This window comes from Schistocerca serialis, chromosome 2 (genome assembly GCF_023864345.2).
Source record: "Schistocerca serialis cubense isolate TAMUIC-IGC-003099 chromosome 2, iqSchSeri2.2, whole genome shotgun sequence".
NCBI lineage: Eukaryota > Metazoa > Arthropoda > Insecta > Orthoptera > Acrididae > Schistocerca > Schistocerca serialis.
The window spans coordinates 225628316-225643832 of NC_064639.1; positions in this window are offsets into that span (position 1 = coordinate 225628316).

The following is a 15517-nucleotide window of genomic DNA, read 5'->3' on the forward strand; positions in this document are numbered from 1 at the left end:
TTTCCACATATTCCTTTCCTCTCCGATTCTGCGTAGAGCCTCCTCGTTCCTTACCTTATCAGTCCACCTAATTTTCAACATTCGTCTATAGCACCACATCTCAAATGCTTCGATTCTCTTCTGGTCCGGTTTTCCCACAGTCCATGTTTCACTACCATACAATTCTGTACTCCACACGTACATCCTCAGAAATTTCTTCCTCAAATTAAGGCCGGTATTTGATATTAGTAGACTTCTCTTGGCCAGAAATGCATTTTTTGCCATAGCGAGTCTGCTTTTGATGTCCTCCTTGCTCCGTCCGTCATTGGTTATTTTACTGCCTAGGTAGCAGAATTCCTTAACTTCATTGACTTCGTGACCATCAATCCTAATGTTAAGTTTCTCGCTGTTCTCATTTCTACTACTTCTCATTACCTTCGTCTTTCTCCGATTTGCTCTCAAACCATACTGTGTACTCATTAGACTGTTCATTCCGTTCATCAGGTCATTTAATTCGTCTTCACTTTCACTCAGGATAGCAATGTCATCAGCGAATCGTATCATTGATATCCTTTCACCTTGTATTTTAATTCAACTCCTGAACCTTTCTTTTATTTCCGTCATTGGTTCCTCGATGTACAGATTGAAGAGTAGGGGCGAAAGGCTACAGCCTTGTCTTACACCCTTCTTAATACAAGCACTTCGTTCTTGATCGTCCACTCTTATTATTCCCTCTTGGTTGTTGTACATAATGTATATGACCCGTCTCTCCCTATAGCTTACCCCTACTTTTTTCACAATCTCGAACAGCTTGCACCATTTTATATTGTCGAACGCTTTTTCCAGGTCGACAAATCCTATGAAAGTGACTTGATTTTTCTTTAGCCTTGCTTCCATTATTAGCCGTAACGTCAGAATTGCCTCTCTCGTCCCTTTACTTTTCCTAAAGCCAAACTGATCGTCACCTAGCGCATTCTCAATTTTCTTTTCCATTCTTCTGTATATTATTCTTGTAAGCAGCTTCGATGCATGAGCTGTTAAGCTGATTGTGCGATAATTCTCGCACTTGTCAGGTCTTGCCGTCTTCGGAATTGTGTGGATGATGCTTTTCCGAAAGTCAGATGGTATATCGCCAGACTCATATATTCTACATACCAACGTGAATAGTCGTTTTGTTGCCACTTCCCTCAATGATTTTAGAAATTCTGATGGAATGTTATCGATCCCTTCTGCCTTATTTGACCGTAAGTCCAAATTCCGATTCTAATACTGGATCCCCTATCTCTTCTAAATCGACAACTGTTTCTTCTTCTATCACATCAAACAAATCTTCACCCTCATAGAGGCTTTCAATGTATTCTTTCCACCTATCTGCTCTCTCCTCTGCATTTAACAGTGGAATTTCCGTTGCAGTCTTAATGTTACCACCGTTGCTTTTAATGTCACCAAAGGTTGTTTTGACTTTCCTGTATGCTGAGTCTGTCCTTCCGACAATCATATCTTTTTCGATGTCTTCACATTTTTCCTGCAGCCATTTCGTCTTAGCTTCCCTGCACTTCCTATTTATTTCATTCCTCAGCGACTTTTATTTCTGTATTCCTGATTTTCCCGGAACATGTTTGTACTTCCTCCTTTTATCAATCAACTGAAGTATTTCTTCTGTTACCCATGGTTTCTTCGCAGCTACCTTCTTTGTACCTATGTCTTCCATCCCAACTTCTGTAATGGTCCTTTTTAGAGATGTCCATTCCTCTTCAACTGTACTGCCTACTGCGCTATTCCTTATTGCTGTATCTATAGCGTTAGAGAACTTCAAACGTATCTCGTCATTCCTTAGTACTTCCGTATCCCACTTCTTTGCGTATTGATTCTTCCTGACTAATGTCTTGAACTTCAGCCTACTCTTCATCACTACTATATTGTGATCTGAGTCTATATCTGCTCCTTGGTACGCCTTACAATCCAGTATCTGATTTCGGAATCTCTGTCTGACCATGGTGTAATCTAATTGAAATCTTCCCGTATCTCCTGGCCTTTTCCAAGTATACCTCCTCCTCTTGTGATTCTTGAACAGGGTATTCGCTATTACTAGCTGAAACTTGTTACAGAACTCAATTAGTCTTTCTCCTCTTTCATTCCTTGTCCCAAGCCCATATTCTCCTGTAACCTTTCAATATCCTCATACACTTTCTCTATCTGTTCATCCTCAGCTTGCGACGTCGGCATGTATACCTGAACCATCGTTGTCGGTGTTGGTCTGCTGTCGATTCTGATTAGAACAACCCGGTCACTGAACTGTTCATAGTAACACTCCCTCTGCCCTACCTTCCTATTCATAATGAATCCTACACCTGTTATACCATTTTCTGCTGCTGTTGATATTACCCGATACTCATCTGACCAGAAATCCTTGTCTTCCTTCCACTTCACTTCACTGACCCCTACTATATCTAGATCGAGCCTTTGCATTTCCGTTTTCAGATTTTGTAGTTTCCCTACCACGTTCAAGCTTCTGACATTCCACGCCCCGACTCGTAGAACGTTATCCTTTCGTTGATTATTCAATCTTTTTCTCATGGTAACCGCCCCCTTGGCAGTCTCCTCCCGGAGATCCGTATGGGGCACTATTCCGGAATCTTTTGCCGATGGAGAGATCATCATGACACTTTTTCAAATACAGGTCACATGTCCTGTGGATACACGTTGCGTGTCTTTAATGCAGTGGTTTCCATTGCCTTCTGCATCCTCATGTCGTTGATCATTGCTGATTCTTCCGCCTTTAGGGGCAATTTCCCACCCCTAGGACAAGAGCATGCCCTGAACTTCTATCTGCTCCTCTGCCCTCTTGGACAAGGCCGTTGGCAGAATGAGGCTGACTTCTTATGCCGGAAGTCTTCGGCCGCCAATGCTGATTATTTATCAAAATTTGGGCAGTGGCGGAGATCGAACCCGGGACCGACAACGTTTTGATTATGAATCAAAGACGCTATCCCTAGACCATGGGTACTACCATATATGTTAAATTAAAAGGAAGGTCAGCGTTGGTCGTAATATTGATGTTTTATTAATAGCAGATTTTCGATCACATAGTGATCATTTTCGGTGCTGTACACATTAAACTCAGACATTGGTATCAAGTTATCAGTAACCAAAACTGAGAAGCGGTCACAATAACTCGCTTCTCTGTTTTGGTTGATGATAACTTGATACCAATGTCTGAGTTTAATGTGTACAGCGCCAAAGATGATCACTATGTGATCGAAAATCGATTCTGCTATTAATAAAACATCAATATTACGACCAACGCTGACCTTCCTTTTAATCTGTCAGAGATCAACTTACACTATAGCTATGTAATGCACCGCCATGTTACACGCTGAAAGTCGGAGCCCCCCTAGCGGCAGAGGGCTGCAAATATGTAGACAGGAAGAATGAAGATGTAGGCCGTTAATAACATTTAAAAAGCTTTAAGAGTTTTCACATAAAATTTCGGAGTCATTACTTTTGAGCACATACTCGTAATTCTGTCAGAGACGACTGAGTACTTGCGAGAGCAGCTGAACAGATTGGATACCGCCTTGAAGAGAGATTATGAGACTAAATAAATCAATGGTAATGTAACGTAGTCCAATTAAATCAGGTGATGCTGATAGAATCAGATTAGAAAATGAGACACTAAAAGCAGTCGATGAGTTTTTCTGTTTAGGCATCAAAATAAATGACGATGCCCACAGATTGCCAGCAGCAAGACAAAAGTGTTTTATGAGGGTATTTCTATGGAGTAAATCCTTGTATGGAGTGAAATGTTCAGCAAAAGTTCAGACAAAAAGAGACTTAGAGGTTTTGAAATGTGACTGAGCCGTGGTAAAAATTGCTGTTTTGAAGAGCGTGCCGCAGCGCATAGTGTGAAGCAGTCGCCCTCCGTTTCTGGAGGTGGCGCCGCTGTGGCAATCGCAGCTTTGGTGTCTCCCTCTGGTGGGAAAGGGGAAAGATTGCCTGTTCACGTGCATTCAAGGGGCGCTATGAGCTCGCCAGTCGGTCAGTCTGGGTCAGTCTCTCGTCCACATTTGTGAGGCAGTATGTCTGTCGTTCGGATCAACCTTTAAAGCCGGCAAAATGAGAGTCTTTCCACTCCGCCAGTATGAAAACTCAGCGAGTTTTCGCCAGGTCGGGGCTTAGTTCCTGCATCTGAGTCTGCGCGTTAGGCCGCCAGTCTGCTCCAGTTTGCTCAGGCAATGGTCATTGGCGGTTGGATCGGTCGGTTGGTCGGTCGCACACTGAGACACAAGATGACTTGTCCGTCTTGAGCATTGGCGCATGTGAGGTCCCCACGTGAGTCCAGTGAGCCGCGGCGTATACTTAGAGGTAGTGGCTTCGCGGCCGGCACGAGAGCAACAGGAGTCAACCCACGACACCAGTCTCTCCGGTGCGAGCTGCGACGCCGTGAGACGGGAGATCGGCGCGCCTTTCTGCGTCCGTTGAAGCGGCTGGCAGCGGACGTTTCGGGAGAGCGATTTGTGGGGTGCTGCGCCAGGTCTTCTCGAGAAATCTCAGTTTATTAGAAGTTAAGTGATTGGTGATATGTTGTTGATTTACTCTTGTTAAATTCTACTTGTTTTCTTGGTGAGGTCACCAGCCGTTTTCTTTGGGGTCGTTCCACTATTCTTCTCCGTTTGGCCACCCACGGTAAGGTGGTTGTTCATAAATTGGGTGGTCCGTTTTTCCCTTGTGGAGTAGGGGCGTGTTAGAGCAATCTGCGGTTCGGGTTGTTCGGTAATCTCCCTATCAATCTACCGTACGTTAGTAGCTGCCTCTGTCATGTTTGTCGGATTTGGTGTGTTAACGAATTTATTGCTTGGAGTGTAACGGCCTAATACCTGAAATATGTTTTGATCTTTGGAAACTTCGATATTATTACCTACAAAACGTACGGCAGGTCAGACTAATTGGGAGTGGGTTGCAACCTCGCAAGGCCTTACTAGGGATTGTGCTTTTGAGTGTCAATGTGGACTCTCTTATTCAGATACTATGGTGCGTCATGCAATTGCACAGAACGTTTCTGACATTTGTATAAGGGAACAGATTTTGAAACTAGTCAATCCCTCCCTTCAACAAGTGATGGACATATTGGATCGGCAGGACACACTTGACTTTGCACAGGACTCATTTGAAACTTGGCCACCTGTGTGTCAGGTTAACCGGCCTGCCGAGCTGCACGGAACAGTAAACAGTCCTCGCGCCCGGCTGCGCCAAAGATGCCTGGCTCTCAGCCTCGTGTACCGCGCTGGCAAGCAAATGCGGTGCTAAAATCATGCCCGCGGTGTGCTACTAGACATTCGCGTGAGAATTGCCCGTCCCGCCAAGCTATTTGCTTTTACTGTAATAAAAAAGGACATGTTCAAAGTGTTTGCCAGAAAAAGCTCAGATCGGAAGCTCAAAACCATTCCAAGCTCTTTGCTTCACACTGGAATTTGAATTGAACCAAAGATACTCAGGCTCGCGACACTTCGCCCATGGAAATTCATGTAGTTCATTCCACTCTGCCCAGTGCCACTCTCTCTAACAGTGACTGTGTTCGTCCCACAAATAGTGTGCGTCGACGTCGCCGGAACTCCTGTCAAGTCGCAAGTGATTTTGTACCAGTGTCAGTTCGCGCTGCACAAGACAGTCGCTCTTGTCGTCAGCAGGACAATAAACTTTTTGTGGACTTGGACATTAACGGCAAAGTGATACCATTCCAGCTTGATACCGTGGCTGCAGTTTCACTGCTCAATCAAGACACTTACAAACTGCTGCGCACACCTCTGTTGCGTGCCGCAAATGTTAAGTACCTATTTAGGTCAGCATATCCCTGTGTTAGAACAGTGCTGCCTTCTTGCAACATACAAGGGACAAACAAAACTTGTGTCATTTTACGTCCTTCGTTCTTCTGCAGTGAACTTGTTTGGTTTCGATTTATTTCAGTTGTTTAACTTGTCTATAGTAAATCAGGTCCTATCAGTGAACCAGACTATGCCTTCAGACAGTGTTTCTCGTCTATGTGAAGAATTTGCAGACATTTTTGCACCGTGCCTCGGTTGCGCTAAGAACTATAAAGCACATTTGGAACTGAAAGTAAACGCGCAACCGAAATTTTTCAGAGCGCGCAATGTTCCCCACGCATTGCGTGATGAGGTCGCAGAAACATTACACGATTTGGAATCACAAGATGTAATTAAACCTGTGCAGGTTTCTCTCTGGGCATCACCCTTAGTAATTTTGCCAAAACCTTCTGGAAAATTGAGACTTTGTGTGGACTTCAAGGCAACAGTGAATCCACAACTAGTGACTGCAACTTTTCCTTTACCCCACCCGGAAGATATTTTTGAAAAACTGTGCCCGGGTAAATATTTTCGAAGTTGGACCTAGCAGATGCGTACTTGCATATACCGGTGGACGAAGAATCCCAGCGCGTTTTGGTGGTTAACACGCATCTTGGTTTGTATCGATTCACACGACTGCCATTCGGGTGTGCATCCGCCCCTGCATTGTTTCAGTAATATCTACAAACTGTTTGTGCATCGGTCCCTACTGCAGCAAACTATCTGGTCGATATTGTGATCTCCGGAAAGACGGAAGAAGAACATTTAGCCAATCTCAGAACATTATTTCAGGTCTTGCGACAAAATGGTCTTAGCTTGCGGAAGGACAAATGTGTGTTTTTTGCTCGTGACTTACCCTATCTGGGACATGTACTCAATGCCCAAGGCATACATCCCAGTCCAGAGCACCTCCGTGCCACACAAGACTTGCCTTCGACGCAGAATTTGAAGCAGCTACAGAGTGTGCTGGGAAAAATCTACTATTATCACCGATATGTTCCACACGCCTCTTCCATTTCAGCTCCGCTTCATCGCTTACGCCGTAAAGGTGTTCCGTTCGTCTGGACGACGGAATGCGAACGCGCCTTTCGCCAGTTTAAATCGACGTTGCTTTCCAATACTTGTCTTACGTCATTCGATCCCCGGAAGCCCCTTTTGTTGATGGTGGATGCATCGGATTTCGGGATCGGTGCTGTGCTTGCGCACAAAGATGGTTCGCACGATCGCCCTATTGCCTTTGCGGAAAGAAATTAGTCACAGATCGAGAAAGAAGCATTGGCTGTCGTATTTGGTGTTACAAAGTTTCATGATTTCTTGTATGGTCGTCACTTTACCATCATCACAGACCACAAACCTTCTGTGCAGATATGTTAAATCGATTTCATGAGGATGCACATTTCTTGGACAAAATCATCTTTTCTGACGAGTCGATTTTTCACTTAAGTGGCAGGGTTAACACTCATACCTGTAGGATTTGGGGCTATGAAAATCCACATCAAACATTGCAATATGTTCGTGATAGCCTTAAACTGAAGGTTTTTTGGCGCTTTAGCAAGAACAAAGTATGCGGACCCTTTCTTTCCGTGAGAGAACCATCAATGGGATAGTGTACGTGGATATGTTGCAACAACTTTTGACACCACAGATCGATGAGGATGACCCAGAACGAAGTGTTTACTTCATACAAGATGGTACACCACGCCACTATCTGGCTGACATCCGGGATTTTCCCAGTGACCGCTTTACAGGTCAATGGCCTTGATGCGCCAATTGCATAGCCCCCACATTCTCCAGACATGACACCACACGTATGGGGATTCATTAAGGACTTCATGTTTGTACCTCCTGTGCCGGCTTCTCTATCTGAACTTAGAGCAAGAATTTACGTCGCCACTGAGCAAGTTACACCTGCAATGGCATGGCAAGTTTGGGAAGAAACTGACTTCCGATGGGATGTGTGTAGGATAACCAACAGAAACCACATACAACATGTTTAGTTTAAGGTAAAAAAAAACTTGATCTGTTTTCTTACAAAATAACACTAAACTCAGCTCTACATCTTCTTTCGATAAATTTATATATGAAATAGAGATCCTATTGCGATAGCATTTGTCTGAAGCTATATCTCCGACAATAACAACTTCCACCAACAACGTATAAACAACAAGTTAATATCAGTAATTATTTCGCGTGAATGAACGGTCAAAATTTACGCTATGGTCACACACAAGCTGAATCATGCACGTGTATTTACTATTTCCTTTTTATTACAGTCCGGAATTCACAGTCTATACTCCGCCGTTTGTAACAAGTAATTAAATATGAAGAACAAAGACCTAATTATCAATCCGTCAACGATACAGCATAAAATCTTTCAGTAATTTTTTAAATGGGAGAAAGTAGTATTTTCATTTATTATTCTCATTCTTTTCACTTATCAAAGTAAATATTTCCAGACGTGCCACTGCTATTAGTGTCTTTAATTCTCCGTAATGTTATTAGCTACTAGTGCTACTTGCATATCAGTCTCAAAGGATGTGTCTGATTATGCTTTATTTCGAAACTAATCTTTCTTTTAGTGACATGTCATACCTTCGTCTTTCCTTTTGGTATTTTTCTTGGCCTTTCATTTCCAAATATATTAGGAGTTCGTAATTTTTTTCTTGGGGAGACAAATATATTACTGCAGTGCGTATTTTTCTTGGGACTTTTCTCTTTTTTAAATTTCCGCAACGAACGTGCTTTATTTACCATAAACAAATGCATAGGAATACGAGTGCCCGTATTCCACCTAATACTACTACTAAGCCGAGAACCAAAAAAAAAAAAATTCCACCACCACTCTAACCCTAAATTAACATGATTAATCGAAGTTCTGCCTCTTTAGATGTTGACAGATCTAGACCTTGTGAAATAAAGAGCAATCCTATGTTGAATCACAAAATCACGAATTAAAAAGTTCCAAAAATATTTATTTAGGGACTGCCCAATAAATTTACCAAGTGATTCGTCCCATGATCTCATGGCTATCACACTCACAAAAATCCACAGTATTCAGATCTTTCTCTTCCCTGGGAGAGTGTTCTGTAAGGCCTCCAGTGTCGATAACTGGAACGAAGGCGGAAACTACGCCGATTCAAAATACCAAACATTCAAACCTCAATCAAAAACGTAATATTAGTGATAATACAGCTTCGCGTTTAAAGATCCCGATAGCATGCAAACCAACACTACACGCCTTTGCATAGCTCCAAAGCCGCATAAGATCGATAGCTAAGTTCCACGCTTTATATGAACCTTACGGAATCTGGGTAAAATCAGAAACGGAAGCTTGTGATATCCACATGATCTCTCTTTCTCTACAACAATATGCATAAAGCACAAACAGAACGTCATAATAAACTATTCTACAATAACCAAGTTTCAACCATACATTTGGCTGTGAATCTGTCCGAAATGAGCATAGTAAATTTGTCCGAAATGAGTTGAGGCGACAGCTGACCCGTAATCTAATGCACAAAATGTTATTTTGGCACGTTACAAACGCCGCATGTGAAAATACTGAGAATTTGGTTTTGCAACAGTTCTTGCTCCAGTCCAATAACTGTATTTTACAACAGCTTAAAGTTCCACGTATCAGGCCATCAGTGCTCTAGAATTCCTACAAACGAGTGCCCGCAAGACCCCATACGGTGTGAAACCGCGTGATGACTTTCTTGGTTGCCCAATGTCATTAGTGTGACTTTACTTCCTGTTACAGTATATTAACACTCTACTCCAGACCGTTTTGGGTGAACTGTGAAATCGTTGTAGCATTGGCAGTGGCAACTCGAGACCCGCACAGATAGATACTGTGTGAATTGAGGATCTAGAAACAATAACAGCGTAAACCAATTTTCGCTATTATTGCAGTATCGTCTTTTTTGAAATGCCTGTAATCCCTTCTATCCGGAAATCTGGGTATTAATCATGTATATCTCCCCTAGAGGTCAGCAGCTTACAAAATTAACAACTGTACGTGCCACTGTTATTGTACGGAATCAAACAATGTCGTACCTGTAGCGTTAGTTGCAGCATGTGGTGAGATGTCTGAGGATCGTGAATCCTCCACAAATGAGGGTGATTCACATAATAGCAGTAAAAAGGAAGACACGGATGTGGAGACCCTGGTGTTTGGAGAAGAAATATCGCAAAACGTGACAGAAACCGGGGAAAAAGTTACGTTCCTCTTACGACTGGAAATGAAGTGAAAAAGAAGAGATTCCAAAAAGTGCACAAATGCTGCACAATAAGATAAAATTGTTTCTGTTTCGATATTTTGTTAGCTTTCAGTTATAACATTAAGTGTAAAAATAAATATTAGTGATAATTTTTAAATATAATCTTTTTACCTGTTTTCAGACTACTGACTGCAATCGGAAAATGAAATGCTTCAAACTGTATTGGGGTACTGGGGATAACTTATAGCAAGATGCAATGTTACAGGGATGTATCAAGAAGAAAATAAAGTTTTTCAGAACAAAGAAAGAAGAAAAGAGAGGGACTATTTGTGGAGTTACCCCAGCAAGTCCAAAAGGACGACAAGCCTATTTGCAGACAAATTTTACTCTCCACGTAATAAATTTCACAAATAAGACTGAGAAATATAAACAATTCTTCAAAAACAGGTTAGTCTTTTCATTATGATTATTATTATTGTTATTATTATTATTTACAGAATTAATTCTGTATATTTAAGCCAGAGGCATACTCGATTTAGCATGTACACAACAGTGAAAACATACCAAAACAAAATAGTGTAACACAGGAATGTAAGAACAAATAAAGGGACAGTTTTGACAGTGGATTAATTTTTCTAAGTGGTTAACTGAAACGCTAAACGTTTTCAGGTGGTGTTATAAAAGAGTGCAGAGCAAAACAATGTGTTCGCTCCAGGAAAGTAACTGAATATGTTTGGCAACTTATAGAATAACACTAGATGCAGATTCCTTCATGAAGAAGCTCGCTACATCAGATCAAAGGCGGGAAGAAAATGTTTTGAAACTCCTGCCTTAAGTGTTGTAAAGCTATATAGCACTTCAAACATTATTTTTATTATAAAACGGGGAAGCCACTGAACATGAGTTATATGGTATGTTTCATGTCCGTATCAGGGAACAGTGAGTACTGTTTTAGACAACCAAGAACGGACATTGGTGATTGGCTGCCAAAACTTTTAAAAGTAGCTGTGGAACATATTTTCCCTGACAGAGGACATTCTTACTGTCAGTGTGATAGAAACTTTGGTAAATATGGCAAACAATTAAAACAAGTAGAGAATATAGAAACATATGAGGAGTATGTGAACATTACGAAACACCCTTTGTAATCCCAACACTTCATCCTTGGTTTTCCATAGTTTTTTTCGCTCTTGGTTATTGTATACATTGCATATTACCCATCTTTGCCTACGGCTTACACCTATTTCTCTGTGAATTTTGAACATCTTGCATCATTTCTCATTCTCGAACCCTTTTTATAGGTCGACAAATCCTATAAGCGTGTCTTGATTTTTCTTAAGACTTCATCAGAACTGCCTTTCTAATCCAGGTACATTTCGTAATTCTTGTTAGCAACATGGATGCCATAGAAGTTGAAATGACTCTTCAATGATTCTCGTGCTTATCTAGGAATTCTATCTTTGGAGTTGTGTGGATGATATTTTTTGTGAAAGTTCTATGGCATGTCTCCAGTTTGATAGATTCTAAAAACCACCTTAAATATTTGATTGTCACGTCCCTGGTGTCAGAAATCGCGCAGGAACGTTGTCTATGCCTCCTCGCTTATTTAGTAGCAAGTCTTCCTGAGCACTGTTAAACTGTGACTATAGCACAGTATCTTCTACGTCTTCCACATCGACTCAGATTTCTTCTACCGTCAAACATCAGCTAGCTGTTCCCCCTCGTAAATGCCTTCCACTGTATGCATTCCACCTATCCGCTATTCCCTATGAATGTAACAGTTAAATTCTCATTGCACTCTTGATGTTGGAGCATTTGCTTTTAATTTCACGGAATGGTGTTTTGTCTTTTCTGTATACTGAATCAGTCGTTCCAACAAGCTTTTCTTTTTATTTTTCTTCACAGTTTTTCTGCAGCCATTTCACCTGTGCACGGTAACGACCTTTTTATTTCATTCCTAAGTGATTCCAGAATTTCCATGAACACTTTCGTATTTCCTTCTTTCGCCGAACAATAGAGTCACTTCTTATGTTGCTCCAAATTTATTCACACTTATCTTCCTTGTAACTATGTTTGTCTGTCCAACCACTGATTCTATCCTTAGAGATTTTAGTTTCTCTCAACACAATTGCCTATCGCGGTATTCATTATAGCAGCACGTACAGCCCAAGTAAATTCAAATGCACCTTCAAACTCATTCCTCGGAACTGCTATGTCCCACTTCATTCCACACAGATTCTGCTGGACAATTATCTTAAACATCAGTTTATTCATCCTGGTCCATAGCGCATCCGATTGACTCTGAACATATGTGGCTGCGTTATTAAGGAAAGCACGAGCGAGCTAGCTAGCTTAACGGTTGAGTTGTGTCGCAGTATTGTGTAGTAGTTCGTGAAGGGGGCGTTGTGTCATAGCGGAATGAGCAGCTTAGATAGTAGATGTGCCGCACAGAGATTTCTCTTTGAGATGTTCCATGATGTGTAATCTCAGGATGAAGGACAATACATAAGATTCTAAGCAGGCTGTTTCGGTTTTTATGTTGGTAACGCCACGTAGCGCTCTGTATGAAAATCACTGTGCTGTGTGAAGTCTGTGGCTGGTTTGCATTGTTGGAATATTCGCTATTGTAGTGTTGGACAGTTGGATGCGAACAGCGTGTAGCGTTGCGCGGTTGGATGTGAGCCGCCAGCAGTGGTGGATGTGGGGAGAGAGATGGCAGAATTTTGAGAGCGGACGATCTGGACGTGTGTCCATCAGAAAGAGTAAATTTGTAATACTTTGTATCATGAACTGATACATATATGATGACTTTTGAACATTATTAAGGTAAATACATTGTTTGTTCTCTTTCAAAATCTTTCATTTGCAAACTATGCCTATCAGTAGTTAGTGCCTTCAGTAGTTAGAATCTTTTATTTAGCTGGCAGTATTGGCGATCGCCGTATTGCAGTAGTTCGAGTAACGAAGATTTTTGTGAGGTAAGTGATTCATGAAAGTTATAGGTTATAGTTGGTCAGGGCCATTCTTTTGTAGGGATTATTGAAAGTCAGATTGCGTTGCGCTAAAAATATTGTGTGTCAGTTTAGTGTTGATCAGAATAAGTAAAGAGAGAAATGGCTGAGTGCGTTCAGTTCTGCTCAGCTGTTTCAAAATCAAATAACGTAGAGGTTATCCAGCACAGTAAAATATAATTTTTTCTGAGGGGATGTTTCAAGATGACTAGATAAACTTATATTGAGTTCCTTAGTGGCAAGCGCGATTTCGGTAATTAATTCTGTGCAAAAATTTCGTTGTGTCCAATAATATCTACGTGTTGACATTAAGGAAGAACTACCAATCCTGTGTTCATTATTCTAATTAGCCATCCCCCATGTAGTTAAGTTAAATAGTACTGCATTACGAATTTAAAAAAAGTAATAGAAATTTATTTTAGGAGCAGATATTATTGATTGTGACAATGTGGAGAGAGAGAATGTCGATTGTTTGTATTAGTTGGAGTTCAAATTTATGTCATTAAAACAATTTTAGATGACTTCCTCTCGTCATTTCTATCTCCCTGTCATTGATATTCCACAAGGCATGTACCCACTGTTCGAAGAAAAAGTTTAGTAAAATTGGCATTGTCATGGCTAGCAGTTTTTCGTGAACGATAATCGATAATAATGAAAAGACAGTCAAAAACTAATTTGCTAAACATCAACTTAAAAGAAAGTAAGAATGCGTAGGCAAATTGCCACGCAGTGATTTATTTCACCTCATAATCTGCAGTGCTACCAGAGCAGAGTCCAATCATCCATTGCAAGGTAAAAATTTGTTGTAGATCCTAAATAAACTTTTGGCAGAATATTAGGAACAGTTTTCAATTAGCTAAATTTGATGTAAATTCAACAGATACTTTTTCGTAATACGGTACATTTAAATTAAGTAACACTTAGTCAGTCTGAGATACGCTTGTAAATCATTCTTTCTGCAACCTAATTTATACGTAGTCAGATGCATTTCAGGTTAATTAAAGTCACATTCCTAAAAAGTAATTTGCATAAATAAGTTCACGTTGGATTCCAGATCCGAGTCTGTAATCGGTATTTTTAAAAATCAGGCGGGTTTCAGATTTTTACCGAGAAATTCAGTTACACACAGTGTCATCATACCACCCCCAGTTATACAATTACCTTTCACAAGCAGTCGAGCCGACCGGTGTGGCCGAGCGGTTCTAGGCGCTTCAGTCTGGAACCGCGCGATCGCTACGGCGCAGGTTCGAATACTGCTTCGAGCATGGATGTGTGTGCTGTCCTTAGGTTAGTTAGGTTTAAGTAGTTCTAAGTCCTATAGTGCTCAGAACCATTTGAACCATTTAAGCCAAGCAGCGACTACTTTAGCTAGCCGCCTCTACAGCGTTCTTTCTTTGACATCTTCTTCTCTTGCTCCAAATATCTGAAGATCGTTTGCTACCTAGTCTACCCAACTAATATTCGTTCTGTCTAAACGTCTTCGTCCTGCAGGTTTTTCCCCTAACACATCTCTTAATTCTAATCCCTCCTCCCTTCTATAAAAGTGGCCAGCCCATATCAGTCTCCTCGTCTTGGCTTCCGCAACAGTATCTGATTATTATGTATCTACCTGAGCTCCCTGTTCTTTCTTCTTCGCCATTCTTGTCCCTCACCAACTGGTTTAAATATCTTCAGCAGAATCTTACATTCAAAAACCTATTCTACTTATTTATGCTCCTTTTAGTAATGCTGGTATGATTACAGTTTTAGGTATCGTTAGGTTTTGTACTTTTGATAAGATTTTGTGTGACACTGATTTATTTAGTGAATATGATGCTCTGGATGCCGTTTTGGTCCTCGTCTCTATTTCTTGTTTCTCGTCAGGACCAGATGTTTAAACTGAGCTGCTTCATGAAAAACATGGTTAATAATCTGCAGGATTCCCATCACTTTCATCTTGTAATTTCTTTCTACCTTCTTGGATTTTGTTAGTCTGATGTCTTCTCTCCTAAATCAATTTCACTTGCATTTTTAAAAATAGCTTTCTATGCGATAAGCGAAAATCCAGGTTCGAGTCCCGGGCCGGCACAAATTTTCATTGTCGTCTTTCCCTTATTCAGCTGATTCGCAACTGCGAATACTTTTCACGTATTTCCTAACGGCTACAGTAGCCGCAGTGCCTGCTGCTTCGGACATACATCCATTCTCGAAGGACCACTGCATCAGCTTTTTTTTTTTTTTTTGTAACACGCAGTGTAAAAAAGCACGTACATTAATTTTCATTCCTACGATAATCCTTTCTACTGCTTCGCTTGCTCTGTGCAGCGTTTCCTGCATTACTGTATTGAACAAGAGTAAGTGATCTTATCTCTCCTTGCCTGGATCCTGTTTTTATGTCATGACCTATGGAATACTCCCCTTCAATTTTGACTTCCCCTTCCGAGCCTTTCGGTGTAGTTCGTACAAA